General features: G+C 42.4%; 1 long non-coding RNA gene across 2 annotated transcripts in view; it reads right to left on the reverse strand.

Moving 5' to 3' along the window:
- Window positions 1-784: 784 nt before the first annotated feature.
- The window catches only part of LOC132648594 (uncharacterized), a 33055-nt gene continuing 17594 nt past the window's right edge, over window positions 785-16245 (reverse strand). The window contains exons 3-5 of one of the 2 annotated variants that reach the window (XR_009587027.1): window positions 11118-11257; window positions 8712-8801; window positions 785-7946 (exon numbers count right to left, since the gene is read on the reverse strand). This is a non-coding gene — a long non-coding RNA (uncharacterized LOC132648594). Of the gene's footprint in view, window positions 7947-8711; window positions 8862-11117; window positions 11258-16245 lie in introns of both variants that reach the window. The other variant, XR_009587026.1, reaches the window with a different exon arrangement.

The raw sequence follows: 16245 nt of genomic DNA on the forward strand, positions 1-16245 counted from the left end.
ATGAAGAATGTTTAATAATTTCTTGGTGACTGTGTATTGAGTGAGTGCTTATGAATTAAGCAAATTAGTAATCATCATATTATTGGCAAGAAGCACAGTAGATTCCATTCTGGGCAAACCATGCAACAAGTTACTATTCCAGGTTTTAATTGATAGTTGTTGGCTCTATCTTTATAACCTATAATAACCCAGAAAAGGATGAATGATGGACATTGCTATGCTTGAATAAGTCTTCAGCACAGGCCTAGATGTGAGCAAAAAAAGGGACTTCAGCGTCTAAGTATTCGGTATATTTTACACACTTTATCAATTACATAATTCTGCCAAAATAATAATCTTTGCTTTCAAGTATCAAACTCAACCAGAGAGCTGGACATGGTGTTAGAGACTGGAATCAAAACACTTAGTTAGCAGAAGCAGGAGAAATCCATGTCTAAAGCTAGCCTGTGCTACATAGGGAGACTCTGTCTCAGAAAAAGAAAGAAAGAAACAAACCTCACAGCTTTGGGGAATTTTGCACATCGTTAAGGAGGGCCTCAAACACGACAAACCCCTGAAGTTTGAGATTCTTGCATGGGCAAACTAAAGCTCGTCTTTCCGAATAGTGCTTGAAATGCATGCCAGTCTGTCTTTAGAAGCTCATGAATTCTTCCTAGGAATTTATTCTACTAATCTATGTGTATTACAATGTAAATATGTGAACAAAGATGCTTAGTATAAATATAACAACAAATACAATACAAATATAAATATAACATAAACATGTGAGCAAAGATGTGTGTGAGTCCCTGATCATGTTCACAAGGGCAGAGGAAATAAAACTACTTCTTATTTAATTAAAAAATGTTTCTGGACTGGGCATCGTAGTACACGGCAGCCCTGGGTTCAGTATGGACCCAGCGGTAGCCTTGAACTCCCATTACTTACCTCTGCCCTTATTGCTGGAGTTACAGGCGTATGACACCATTCCAGGCAAAGACAACAGTTAGTTGTGTTATATCAGACCATGAAGAATTAAAACATAAAAAGAACTATTTAATGATATTGTGCATTCTCTCAATTTGGTTTTTCTGACCAAATCTTATTAGACTATGTAAGGGCCATACATTATACAAAATAAAACAGAACATAGTGGCACACACTTGTAATCCCAGCACAGAGGAACCAAAGGCAGGAGGACAATGAGACTGACGCAGGAGAATAACAATGATAACCTAATAAGCACTTGTGAAATGGGTAAGTGGGTAACGGTGCTTGATGACCTGAGTTTGATCTCCAAACCCCACATGGTGGAAGGAGAGATCCAACTCCCGCGAGACATCCTCTGATCACATATGGTACACAAGCATATATACTGTGGACACACACTCAAACACAGGATCTAAAAACAGCTCTGTCATTTTGTCCCGGAAGTATGTTCTCCACTCCTGCGCGGGTCCATACTCCCAGGTTCTGCTCCTCTCAGACATGGCTAGAGCCCTCAGGGCGAGGTCCACAAGCAAGGCTCCCAGATCTCAGCTGGGTGTAGATAACTTTTTCCCCAGGGTGTTACAGTTAGTTCAGTTTAATTGCTGGTACCAGACTGCAGCTGGAAGCTTGGGCGGTCCAAAACTGGTGATGATTCCACAGTGTTACAGCCCATTCGTGAAGTTGCTGATGACAGAATGCAGGAGGACCCAGGTGTGTCAGTTCACAGCCTGAACACAGGCCAGCTCTCGGTGGTTGGGCAGGCTTCAGGGGTGACGTAGGCCGCTATGGCTGCATGCATGGCCAGAGGCCAAGCCCCAGGAGTCAAACAACGAATTCTTCAGGGAGTAGGGGTGCCTTTTCTTCCCCATGATGAGTACATGATGAGTCTCAGATGATGGCAGCCCGTTTAATTCAAAGACTTATAAACCTCGGGCAGTGGGAGGGGTTTTGAGGGTGAATGTGTTTGATTTGATGGGGCTAAGGATGTTAGGAATACTTCACTTACACGCGGTTGCACAGTCCTATCACAAGAAGGGGAACACAATACCTAATTATCCTACGGGTGGGGGAAGAACTCCAGGTGGAGGTAAAAGTCATTTGCTGAAAACTGCGGTCTCATTAGCATAGGATGGAGTATTTCTAGGAATCCCCAGGTTCTGGCCAAACAGGTTTCTTATCAGGAAAGGGTCACAAAGCCCCTGGGGGCTATGTGATTCTCCTTAGAGGATCTGGCGTCTCCCCAGGTCAGGGGGAGAGGAGGAAACCCTTTTTAAGGAAGGGAGTCCATTATTTTGGTACTGAGCTCCAGGGATATCCAGTAATGCCAGACTTTGACCTTACCAGCGGGGTCTCAGACACCTTTAAAAAGCTGTATTACTGAAAGAGGCTGTGGTGGCTTAAATGGCCCCCATAGGCTTATATATTGGATTCTTGCCCCCTAGTCCCTAATTGGTGGAGCTGTTTCGGGAAGAACCGGAAGGTACGATCTTGTTAGAGTAGGTGTATCACTGGGGTTCAAAAGCCCAGGCCAGGCCCAGTCTCTGGCTTTCTCTGCCTCCAACTTGCAGAGTAAGATGTGAGCACTTAGGTTCTGCTCCAGCACCATGCATGCCTGCCTGCCTGCCTGCCTGCTGCCAGGCTCCTGGCCACGATAGTCATGAACCCACCCTCTGAAACTGTAAGTAAGCCCCTAATTAAATGTTGTCTTAGCTACGGTTACTATTGCTGTAATGAAACACCGTGACCATAGCAACTTGGGGAGGAAAAGGTTTATTTCACTCACAGTTCCATAGAGCAGTTTATCATGGAAATGATAAAACTCAAGCAGGGTAGGAAGCTGGAGACAAGAGCTGGTGCAGAGGCTGTGGAGGCCTGCTGTTTCCTGGCTTGCTCAACCTGCTTTCTTATAGAACCCAGGACCACCAACCTAGAGTTAGCATCACCCACAGTGAGCTGCCCCCTCCCCCCCCCCCATCAATCACTAATTAAGAAAATGCACAGGCTGATTCACAGCCTGCTCTTACAGAGGTTTTTTTTTTTTTTCCCCCACAAAGGTTTCTTCTTCTCAGAAGACCACAGCTAGCAATGTTGATACAATGTCTACCCAGTGCAAATGCCTTCTTTTGTAAATTGCCTTGGTCATAGTGACTCTTCACAGCAATGGAATGGTAACTAAGACAGATATAATCATAATTAAAACAGAAAGAAAATGATGAAAAATCAGTGTAATTAGAAGCCAGTACTGGTGACACACAACGATATTGTGCTACTCCAGAGACTGAGCCGGGAGGATGACAGTTTCCTTCCAGCTGTGCTCTCTGCCTATCCGGGAGGGTAATCCAACAGCCATGTCAAGGCCAACTAGAGAAAAAAACTAAGACATGCTCACAATCCCACACATGAGTGAGCATCTTGGAGGATGCAATGGCCTTGCAATCTGGCAAGGACTACAGCCTTTGCCCTATGCTGGAATCCAGCATAAGGGGAAACCTTAGCAAGACTGCGAAGCCAAGCCACTCCCAGATTCCTGCTTCTTAGGAACCATGTACAACAATAAAGGCTTGTTGCATTAGGTGGCTGATATTTCCAGTAATTTGTTTCACCATGATAGATAAATGAAACAATCCTCCAAAAGGGAAACAGAATATGATCCAAAGATAATATATGTATCGTTACCCAGTCAGATGAGATATTATTCAAAAATAAAAGCAGATATTTTCTTAGGTGAAAAATGTTAGGCACAGGCAGATCCATTAACAAGACCACTGAACTTGTTATGAAAAGCAGCCAATTAAGACATACATCAGAGGCCCTCTGTGGTAGGCTCCTGTCCTGTTTCCTGTTTTCTCCCTCTTCCTATGTCCATTTGCCTTTCTGAGTGAGGATTTATCATCTTACCCAAGGTCCTCCTTTCCTATCTTATAGTCTAGTATCCACTCATAAGTGAGAATATACTATGTACGTCTCTCTGCTTCTAGGATACCTCATTCAGGATGATCTTTTCAGGTTCCCACCATTTGCCTGCAAATTTCATGATTTCCCTGTTTGTAATTGTGGAATTGTGGAGTAGTACTCCATTGTGTAAATGTTACACAATTTCTGTACCCATTCTTCAGTTGAGGAACACCTGTGTTTTTTCCAGATTCTGGCTATTACAAACATATCTGCTGCGAACATGGTTGAGCAAACAGGGAACAGGACAGGAGCCTACCACAGAGGGCCTCTGAAAGACTACCCAGCAGGGTATCAAAGCAAATGCTGAGACTCATAACCAAACTTTGGGCAGAGTGCAGGGAATCTCATGAAAGAAAGGGGAAATAGAAAGACCTTGAGGGGACAGGAGCTCCACAAGGAGAGCAACAGAACCAAAAAATCTGGCACAGGGGTCTTTTCTGAGACTGATACCCCAACCAAGGGTCATTCATGGAGATAAGGCCCCTGCACAGATGTAGCCCATGGCAGCTCAGTCTCCAAGTGGGTACCCTAGTAAGGGGAACAGGGACTGTATCTTACATGAACTCAGTGGCTGGCTCTTTGATCACCTCCCCCTGAGGTGGGAGCAGTCTTTCCAGGCCACAGAGGAAGACAATCCTCATGCAGCCAGTCCTCATGAGATCTGATAGACTGGGGTCAGAGGGAAGGGGAGAAGGACCTCCCCTATCAGTGGTCTGGGGAGGGGCATGGGAGGAAATGATGGAGGAAGGGTAGGATTAGGAGGGAGGGAGGGAGGGGGCTACAGCTGGGATAGAAAGTAAATAAACTCAAATTATAAAAAATTAAAAATTTTTTAACAGGGCTGGAGAGATGGCTCAGAGGTTAAGAGCACTGTCTGCTCTTCCAGAGGTCCTGAGTTCAATTCCCAGCAACCACATGGTGGCTCACAACCATCTATAATGAAATTCGGTGCCCTCTTCTGTCATGCAGATGTATACGCAAAATAGAGCACTCATATGTAAAATAAAGAAATAAAAAAAAATTTTTAACAGACATATATCACTTTTTAAAATTTATTTATGTATATCTATTTAAGTTTTAATACAGAGAAGAAAACAAACATTAAAGGCCAGACAATGCACAAGAAATAATAATGTAAATAACAAAGTTAGGAAATGCAGGGAGGAGATGAGTGAGGGATGGTGGAATTGGGAGGGAATGGGGGAGGGTGCTACAGCTGGGATACAAAGTAAATAACCTATAATTAATATATAAAAATAAAAATTATTTTTAAAAATCCAAAAAAAAAAGAAATGCTGTAGGAGCACTAAGTCTCTAAATTCTTTCCTAGAAGGATCTCAGTTTATTTCAGCTAAGATGCAAAGATATCATTAGCAACTAAACAGGAGAATTTTTTAATTTTAATTTTTAATATTTTATTATTAATATTTTAATATTAATTACAGTTTATTCACTTTTTATCCCAGCTGTAGCTCCACCCTCATCCCCTCCCAATTCCACCCTCCTTTCCTCCCTCCCTCATCTCCTCCCATGCCCCTCCCCAAGTCCACTGATAGGGGAGGTCCTTTTCCCCTTCCCTCTGACCCCAGCCTGTCAGATCTCATGAGGACTGGCTGCATTGTCTTCCTCTGTGGCCTGGTAAGACTGCTCCCACCTCAGGGGGAAATGATCAAAGAGCCAGCCACTGAGTTCATGTCAGAGACAGCCCCTGTTCCCCTTACTAGGGTACCCACTTGGAGACTGAGCTGCCATGGGCTACATCTGTGCAGGGGTTCTACTTTATCTCCATGCATGGTCCTTGGTTGGAGTATCAGTCTCAGAAAGGACCCCTGTGGCCAGATTTTTTTGGTTCTGTTGCTCTCCTTGTGGAGTTCCTGTTCCCTCCAGGTCTTTCTATCTCCCCTTTCTTTCATAAGATTCCTGCACTCTGTCCAAACTTTGGTTATGAGCTTCAGCATCTGCTTTGATACACTGCTGGATAAAGTCTTTCAGAGGCCCTCTGTGGGAGACTCGTGTCCTTTTTCCTGTTTTCTCCTTCTTCCAATGTATGTCTTTCATAGTGAGGATTGATCATCTTACCCAGGGTCCTCCTTCTTGCTTAGCTTCTTTAGGTGTACAGATTTTAGTATGTTTATCCTATATGTCTAATATCCACTTATAAGTGAGTATATACAATGTGTGTCTTTCTGCTTCTGGGATACCTCACTCTGGATGATCTTTGTAGATTCCACCATTTGCCTCCAAATTTCATGAATTGCTGAGTAGTATTCCACTGTGTAAATGTACCTCAATTTCTGTATCCATTCCTCAGTTGAGGGACATCTGGGTTGTTTCCAGGTTCTGGCTCTTACAAATAAAGCTGCTATGAACATGGTTGAGCAAATATCCTTGTTGTGTACTTGAGCATATTTTGGATATTTGCCTAGGAGTGGTATAGCTGGATCTTGAGGAAGCACTACTCCTAGTTGTCTAAGAAAGCGCCAGATTTATTTCCAGAGTGGTTGTGCAAGTTTCCAGTCCCACCAGCAGTGGAGGAGGGTTCCCCTTTCTCCACAACCTCTCCAGCATGTATTGTCACTTGAGTTTTTGATCTTAGCCATTCTGATGGGTATAAGGTGAAATCAGGGTCGTTTTGATTTGTGTCTCCCTGATGGATAAGGATGTTGAGCATATCTAAGTGTTTCTCTGCCATTCTATATCTCTTTACAGAGAATTCTCTGTTTAGCTCCATACTCCATTTTTTTTTAATTGGATTACTTGATTTGTTGCTTTTTAACTTCTTGAGTTTTTTACATATTCTGGATATTAGCCCTCTGTCAGATATAGGGTTGGTGAAGATCCTTTCTCAGTCTGTAGGCAGTCGTTTTGTTCTGATGACAGTGTCCTTTGCTTTACAGAAGCTTTTCAGTTTCATGAGGTCCCATTTATTGATTGTTGCTCTTAGAGTCTGTGCTGTTAGTGTTCAAACAGGAGAAATTTTATTATTCACTACTGATAGGGATATGAACTGGTAGAGCCAGCCACTGTGGAAACCAGCATGGAGGTGCCTCAAAAAATACTAAAACCAGAAATAACAGGAAACAACCATGTGACTCCGGTACTGTACTCTGCCCATGTATCCGAGGGACTCTAAGCCAATAAGCCACAGATACACTTAACATACATGATAGATGGGAAATGGGTCCAGCCTACCTGTCCACCGAGTGATGTATGATAAAGGCATGTGGTGCATACATACAATGGAATTTTATAAAGTCAGATGTAAAAATGACCTTATTGCAGGAAAATGACTGTAACTAGAAATCATATTAATTGAACAAACAGATTAAAGAAAGATCAACTCTGGAGCTGGCTACTGTTTGTTTTTTTAACTGATAATAGCTGGCATTCTCACTTTAATTTTGTACTTTCCTGTATTTTATGTACATATTGCCTAAGAAAGCCAGGGTTAGGAGAAGTCTAGGACGGAAACATGCTAAAAATATTTCCCCCAATTAATTTGATCCAGTTCACTTTTATGTATTTACTTACTGTTTGCCTAACAATAAGTGACTTTAAACAATTAGACAGGATACTGAAAGCACTCACTTTAGTTTTTCTTTAACATGAAGATAATAAGTTCGGTGAAAAGGGTTAAAAGAAAAAGCATGCATTAGGTCTGCAGTGCCAGCACAAAAGCAGAGGTCAGCAGAAGCCAGCTACACAATGGCCACCTGTGCTATTTATAGAGCTCTGAATAAACCTTACACATTTTCCATGAATCCCTTCCAAATTACACTCTTGCTCATATTGTGGAGAGATTTATGGAGCTGTGCACTGTGATGGGTCTGGAGAGAGCTAAGGAAGGTGGCACAGCCCGGAAGGACGTATGTGTTAGCAGAAGCAGCTTCCTGTTGTTCGTGCCTCACGTGTGCCTCCTGGAGCTGTATTTGGACGAATCCAGTGACTTCCTTCCCAACCTTTACGACGATACTTGTACTGGAAAGAGGAGAACTGACAGATATTTTCGATAAATCTGACTCCTAAAATGTATTGACAGGAAAGAACTGATAAAGGCAAAACTAGGATTATTTTTTTTTTTTTCTTCACAATTTTTTCACTATATATCCTGATTGAAACCCCCTCCCTCCCTCTTCTCCTCATCCCCGTCCCCTAGACCACTGAAAGGGGGAGTTCTCCACTATTGCCACCTGCCCATAGCTTGTTAAGTCTCATCATGACTGCTTGAATCTTCTTTTTCTGTGGCCTGGCAAGGCTGGCTAAGGTTCTTTTCAATTATATAAAATAATCACATTATTTTCTTGTTATATTTCCCTTTTCCATAGGGGAATAAAGAGGAAGGAAAAAAGAATAAATAGCTAGGTGCCCTCATTTGTTTTTAGCACTGTGGACCACTTAGCCACACATCCACCCTCCCTAGTTTTCTAGATCTTCAATAACAGAGACTAAATTCACTGCAAATGACTGTCTTTCCGTCAAGGTATTCTCATGTTCTCACTGTGGAAAATCGCAATGTTGTGGAAGTGTGAATGACAATGTTTCAAGGCCCCCATTGGTTCATATGTTGAATGCTTGATTCCCACTTAGTGGAACTGTTTGGGAAGGACTGGGAATTGTGGACTTGTTGAAGAAGGTGTGTCACTGCTGGTGGGCTTTGAGGTTTAAAAAGCCCATGCCAAGCCTACCCCCCCGCCATGCCCCCTCTCTCTGTCTCTCAGGTGTAAGCTCTTAGCTACTGCTGCAATGCTATGCCTACATGCTTCAAGTCATGATGGCCAAAGACTCACCTTCTGAAACTCTAAGTAAGAATCCAATGAAATGCTTTCTTCCATAAGTTGCCATGGTCATAGTGTCTCCTCACAGCACCAAAGCAGTAACTGAAACAGTTGTCATAATGAAGATTTTCTTGTGATCTGTCTTCTATTGACAGTAATAATCTCAAGAATCAAACAAAATACAATCACACTTAACACAAATGCATTTGATGATGAAAATCTATAACATTTGATGAGCACTTTCATTAAAATATGAAAATTAGACAAAAGAAATTTTAAATTCTTATTTTTCCTTTAAAATAATCACTTTTTTAAAATTAAAAGGTTAAATACAAATGAGAAAAAAAAAATCACAATTTGAGATTTATTTATTTATGTGTTTGTGGATATGTGTGGAGAACAGGGTGCATTAGGAAGCCAGAGGTCAACCCTGGGTAACAGAACTGCTCAACTTGTTTTTTGAGGTAGGATCGCTCATTAGGCCTTAGGCGTGTAGGCTAGGGAAGGCTGGTTAGCTGGAGAGCCCCAGGGTCCCATATGTCTCCTTAATGCACAAATGCTAAGGTTTCAGAAGCAGAACAATTGTTTTGTGTGGAGTCTGGGACCAAGCTCAGGTCTTCAGGTTCACAGATAAGCAATTACAGATTGAGCTATTTCTCCAACTCCAGAAAACTCCCTGTAAATGCTAAATTTGAGCCTCTTGACAATGTAACCACCATTAAACAGGCATAATTCTAGCGTTTAAAGTCCACCTTGATGCCAGCATTAGAACGTCATCTCATTTTACTGCAGCCACATGTCTGCACGCATGCCTGTGGGTAGTGGCTGTCATTCAGACTTGCATACTATTCTTTCTGTGTTTGGATGGGATTTTGCTAGGCTCTCCAAGCCAGTCTCAAACTCTTGGGCTCAAGTGCTCCTCCCACCTCAACCTTCTGTACAGGTGGGACCACAGACCTGCACTGCCCGGCCAGGGTGGGTGGGATTCTCGAATGCTTACAGAGTTACTCACAACTGAGAATGCAAAGACAAGCAAAAAAGTGGAAGGATTCACTAACTAGGGGGGAAAAAAAGAAGCATCTCTAAGCATGTAAAGATGTCTCAGCCAGTAAGGAGCCCAGACCTCACAGGAAAGAAGGGGAGAAACCATTCTCCTGCCATCCCTCCACGTTCTCTCTCCACTGTCATTAGTAAATGTAAAAAAATAAACAAACAAAAACAAAGCAAACGAAAAACAAAGCTGGGCATGGAGGTGCACCACCTTTAATCCTAGCACTCAGGGAGGCAGAGGCGGGCAGATCCCTGTGAGTTCAAGGCCAGCCTGTGAGTCCAGGACAGCCAAGGCTACCCAGAGAAACCCTGTCTTGAAAAAGAAAAGAACAGAAAGGGCCATAAGTTGGAAAGGCACATGCCTCTAAGCCTGAAGAAGTAAGTCCAAACTCTTGGATCCACATGGTGGAAAGAGGTGTTCCCTAGTCTCAGAGTAGCACCATGGCACAGATATACATAAGCATGTGCGAACATGCACACACACTCTAAACAAGGAAATAATAAATTTTTGGCCAGATGGCTCTCATCTCAGCTTTTGAGAAGCAGAGGCAGAGACAGGTAGTTCTCTGTGACTTTAAGACCAGCATATCTCACAGGAAATTCCAGGCCAGCCAGGACTACATAGCAAGGAGCATACAAAAACTAATATATATAATTACATTTAAATATAAAACCAGCACTTTCCAAAGTTTGGCTATGAGTCTCAGCATCTGCTTTAATAACCTGCTAACTAGAGTCTTTCAGAGGCCCTCTGTGGTAGGCTCCTGTTTTGTTTCTTAATAGCCAAACTTTGGGCACAGTGCAGGGAATCTTAGGAAAGAAGGAGGAGATAGAAAGACCTGGAGGGGACAGGAGCTCTACAAGGAGAGCAACAGAACCAAAAAATCTGGGCACAGGGGTCCTTTCTGAGACTGATACTCCAACCAAGGACCATGGAGATAAGGTAGAACCCCTGCACAGATGTAGCCCATGGCAGCTCAGTCTCCAAGTGGGTACCCTAGTAAGGGGAACAGGGGCTGTCTCTGACATGAACTCAGTAGTAGGCTCTTTGACCACCTCCCCCAGAGGGGAGAGCAGCCTTACCAGGGCACAGAGGAAGACTATGAAACACAGTCCTGATGAGACCTGATAGGCTAGGGTCAGAGGGAAGGAGAGGAGGACCCCCGCTATCAGTGGACTGGGGAAGGGGCATGGGAGGAGATGAGGGAGGGAGGGTGGGTGGAATTGGGAGGGGATGAGGGTGGAGCTACAGCTGGGATACAAAGTGAATAAATTGTAATAAATAAATAAAAAAAAAAAAACAGCACTTTCACCAGTCAAGAATTCTGTGCATTCATGCTATGTGAAGGGAGGGATTTGACCACTTACCTTACCTCTCGCGTGGGCATCCCTGCCCCGTACTCAGGGCACTTTTCTGCTACTGGCTGCAGTGTGCCCTCAGATCTTCACATTTGGTTACAGTGCCCTTTTGTTTCCCGGACATTGATGTCGAGAGCTATTCAGCAGGTCTGAGTGTTAGCCCCAGGACAAGAACAAGCACAAGTAAAGTCACGGGCCATTCTGTGCCAGCACACCCATTTCAAAGGCAGAGGCTCCCTGTCCTTTACTATTGTTTTTGTTTTTGTTTTTGGTGAATGTTTTTGATCTGTGTGGTGCACAGTGATGGCTTCTTCCGTGCAGCTCTGTAAACAGAACTATGAGAAGCCACTGAGTAAGCTCCAATTTTCAGTCTCTATATCCAGAGTAGCTGTACAGACCCTATTATTAGTTAGCATTGTTGGCACCACGCCCTTTAAACTGTGAAGTAGGGTTCAGTCAGAAGGTTCAATAGGTAAAGAAAGGCACTTGCCAACAAGCCTCCTGGCCTTAGCTTGAACCCCAGAACTCACTCGGTAGAAGAACTGATTCCTGCAGGCTGTCCCCTGACTTCTACACATGCAGTGTGATATAAGTAAGTAAATGTGAAAAACAATGTCAAGAAAATAAAATTGGAGGTAGATCCCCAATTCCAGGTGTCTCCGGGTAAGCGCTCTAAGGGGCTGACTCTCTTTGGACCCTCCTGCCACCATTTCCTGAGTACTGGGAGTAGAGCTGCGAGTCACCAAGTCGGTTTATGAAGTGCAGCAGACTGAACCAAGGATGTGTGTGTGCCAGCATTTTACAATCTGAGCTACACCCCCAGTCCTCTGTGTTCCTTTGATTATGATTTTTATAGTTTTTGCAGTGTTGAGGATCCAGGTAACTATTCTCCCACTGAACCACAACACTGACCACCTTCTTATTATTATCACTGTTTTTCAAATTCTTTAATCCATGTATGTAAGCTGTTATAAAATGAATGAGCTAACCAAATACAGTTTTCTAAACTGCCAATTTTAGCAAAATTGTGTGTCTCCGAATAGGTTGCTAGCTCCGCTACTCCAGCCTCGGCAACATCTGTAAATAACATTTGTGAATAAATGGACTGGTTACATGTGTTATGGTGTGGACGTGAAGAGTTCCCTCAAAAGGTTAATGTGCTGAAGATTTGATCTCCAGTTGCTGAATCCAGGCATGGAGAAGTGACTGATTCCTGTGGGGTCTGACCTAATCAAAGGGTTATTACATTAATGGAGTCAAAATCTCACAGCTTTTTTTTTTTTCTTTCTTTTCTTTTCTCTTTTAGAGGTACTGGAATACCTGCAGAATGAGGTCTCACTGGCAAAGTGAGTTCTATATTTTCTTGAGTTCTAGATCTTATCCTGGGCCCCTCCATGTCTTTCTTCATTATCATGTTTTGCGTCACCACAGATCCACAGCCATGAAGCCAGCCAACCGTGGGCAAAAGCCCCTGAAACTGTGAGGCAACAGGAATCTTTAACACTTTAAATTTCTTTTCAAGATATTTTGTCATAAAGACAGAAAAACTGATAATAAATTTTGCCTCTTCTCTAGGCCTCAGATTCTCTGATTTATTAATAAGAAGACAGGAGAAAAAAAGCCCCTAATGATTTAAAGCTACACAGGAGAGGAAACACTAAATTAAATACAGCAATAGGACACTTGATCCAACAAATTCAGAAAGACTTGAGAAACCAACTAATTCATGGTAACTGCTCAAACTAGCAGGATCTGTACTAAAAACCATTAAAATGAAAGCAGGAAAGCTGTTTTCTCCACATTATCTAAGATGAATAGATCAGAAAAAAAATATTCAGGGGGCAAAAGGAGCCACATTAAGAACAGAGCTCCCTTATTTTGTGGCTGTGCTTGGAGCATGGGGCTGCTCTCTCTCACCATTGAAAAAAGGATCACCTATGGAGCACCGTGGTTCCCGTACATCCATGTATCTCTCCACCAGCTCCTGGAGTCTTACAAGCACACAGAATGAACATTATGTTGGTATCACCAAATTCACAGGCATCAACTGTAATTTGCCTCCATAGTCCTCTTCTAGTAAATAATGAATGGTGGAATTTAAGTTATTAATCTCAGAAACTAGACGGTATTTTTAAAACAGTAAACAGGAAATAATTCCAGTCACTATCCACAAATCAGCAAAGTACCATTTCTGATGCTTCTCATGGTCTCCTAGCTGAGGATCATTCATTACCACAACCTGGCCAATGGCAATGACCACCTCTCCCCTCCTGGAAGACTGAGTACTCTGTGATCAGTGGAGGCTTGTGAGGGTTAATTCTGATTGTCAACTTGATTGGATTAAAAATACTTAGAAGGTGAGGTATTTGTTTGTGATAAGGGCTCTAAGTGAGTGATGGGATTAATCCTCTGACGATTCTTGGTATGAAGGGATTATTGAGAAGTGGTGAAAGTCATGAGGTGTGACCTTGATGATGGTGGAAGTAGGTCACAGAGAACAGGTCCTTCTGACTGTCTCTACTTCCCACCAAAAGGTAAAGAACAACACACTGGATCATATACTGCAATGGCCATGATGGTTCCACTCAAGTGAATCCACAATCCAAAATAAATCCTTGATGGCAGGACTCCTGGGGCCTGCCTGCCTTCTTACCTTGTTTTTCTCAGGGTAGAAGGGGAACCTTTTTTTGTAATTTTTATCCTCACCCTGGAAGCTGAGGACTGAACCCAGGGACTTCTGCTTGCTAAGCAAGCATTCTATTGCTGAGCTGAATCCCCAGCCCACACATTAATTCCTATTTCTTTGTCCTGTTTCTTTCTCTTTCTTGTCAGACCAGAGCTGCAGTTAGGGGCTCTCAGCCCCTGCTCCCTCTCCATTTTGACTCAGGCATTTTTCCTCAAGAAAGTTCTTTATTTTCTGAGTTAGCATCAACATCTCTTTTCTATTTATTTAGTTATTTGCTTTTCATTTTACTTTTTAATAAAATCTATTTTAACAGGCATATAAAGACTTAAAATTATACATGGTCATGGGACAAAATATAATCTTTTCATAAATGTATGCTGTGTGTAACATTTTGATACATATCTATGTCAATAAACTAACGATGTTTAAACACTTTCTTCTGGCCTCTGGAAAAGTTCAGTACATTACTGTACACATGTTTTCTCTCTCCCTTGCCCTCCACCCCCCCTTCCTGGTCTCTCAATCTGCACTCAACTTCTATGAGACCAACTTTTCCAGATGCCACCTATGAGTAAGATCATGAGGAATTTGTCCTTTAATGCATGTTTTACTTAACGTAAGTAATGATCTCTACATGCACCCACACTACCACAAACAGTAGAATTTCATGTACCATATTTTCTTCAATTCTTATTTGATGGATACTTACATTGTTTCCATGACCTCTTTGAAGGACCTGAACTACCACATAACTATCACATGGCTAGACTTATTGACTATTCTTGTGAGCACATCATTCCTCACATGACTAAGGGCTAGTGGAGATATCAAACTTACCGTAGACACAGACACACACACATACACACTCATTCATACCACTTATACTCTAAAACTCTAAGGTCAGCTTGAAGGTATTGGTGTTAGAACTTGGAGGGAATTGGGCTTGTTACAGTAGCTGAAGAGGATGCACAAGCACTGGCCGTTCATCAAGAACTGGCATATAGACAAATAAATCTTTCTACTTATCCTTGTTTTTTTTTTCCTTTGCCACAATATACTTATTTATCTAAATAAATCAAAAAGTAGGAATAACACCTATCATTTTCTAGTTTAATGTTCTGAAATATTTGTACACCCCATGTCCAAAATTAAAACTTTGGCCCACAAATCACAGTTTGTATTTCCTATTTTCCTATGTCATAACTCAGGTACCATATGAGAACCATACAGATCATACACTTTATCACCAAAGTTCTGCTTTAGCACAGCTAGTCTGCTTGAAAACCAAACCCAGCATCCTTGCACCCTTCATCCTTGTTTTATGACATCTGTCTTGTTCAGAGAAAGATTCCATCTGGTCAGTGAGCACTGACTGCTGCCTATCTAGTTTACCTGTGTATTTTTAACCTCAAAACTCTGTAAGCAAATCACTAGGTCCTCTTTAAGTTACAGTTCATACCCAGGTAGTGATTCCTCTGTCTACACAAAAGAAGAGCATTTGCCTGTCAACCATGCAGTCTGTGCTGCCCCAGAAATCTAACTGGTAAGCCAAAAAGCCGCCCTCTTCCTCAGGGGCAGGAGTGATGAACTGTTTTTACTCCTTTCATAATGTATTTGTTGTTTTATTTTATTTTGTTTTGTGTTGTTTTCTGAGACAGGGTTTCTCCGTGTAGCCTTGGCTGTCCTGGACTTGTTTGGTAGACCATGCTGGCCTCAAACTCACAGGGATCTGCCTGCTTCTGCTTCCCTGAGTGCTGGGATTACAGGCATCCTGGCTTTTTTTTTTTTTTTTTTTTTTCTTCTTCTTCTTTTTCTTCATCTTCAGTGTTTTGGTAATATGGTAACAATTGTGGATACTGTTTCAAGTTTCTTTCCCTAGACAGGAATTCCTCCTTTTGCAGTCATCCACACTGCTATGCTCGAAACTGATAGCAGAAAGGAGGAATTCTAGATGTCTGACAAGAATTAGGGGGAACAACTGTCCTATCATTTTACAGCTACTGAAGTTGGAGTCCTATGATTGTTTTACTGCTTAACAAACAAACTGAAACATAAAATAGATTATCACGCTGTTCTTGTAGGAATATTAGGTAGTTTAGCAGCATTAAATTGAAATTCACAATTCACCTGATTTAGGAAAGATATCCTAGCCTCTCCCACCATCCCTCCCCCTTTTTTACAATGGTGTCTTGGCTATACCGTTAGTGGATAGGAAACTGGAAAATCACTCTTGTCCTTAGATGAGGCAACCTAAGTTGTTATGCCTCCCCTAGAACTCCTTCCCAAAGAATGAAGCAGAGCCCAGAGGAAAGGAAGAGAGCTTTTAACAAACTGGAAGTAAAGCAAGGATTGTACACCAGGGTGAGCCGAGGACCAGGTGACACAAGAACTTGCTGAGGGTCTTATGGAAGTGCTGGTGAAAACTGCTCTCTGCCCAGGATGTAAACCTTG

The sequence above is a fragment of the Meriones unguiculatus genome, chromosome 17 (assembly GCF_030254825.1).
Source record: "Meriones unguiculatus strain TT.TT164.6M chromosome 17, Bangor_MerUng_6.1, whole genome shotgun sequence".
NCBI classification, from domain to species: Eukaryota; Metazoa; Chordata; class Mammalia; order Rodentia; family Muridae; genus Meriones; species Meriones unguiculatus.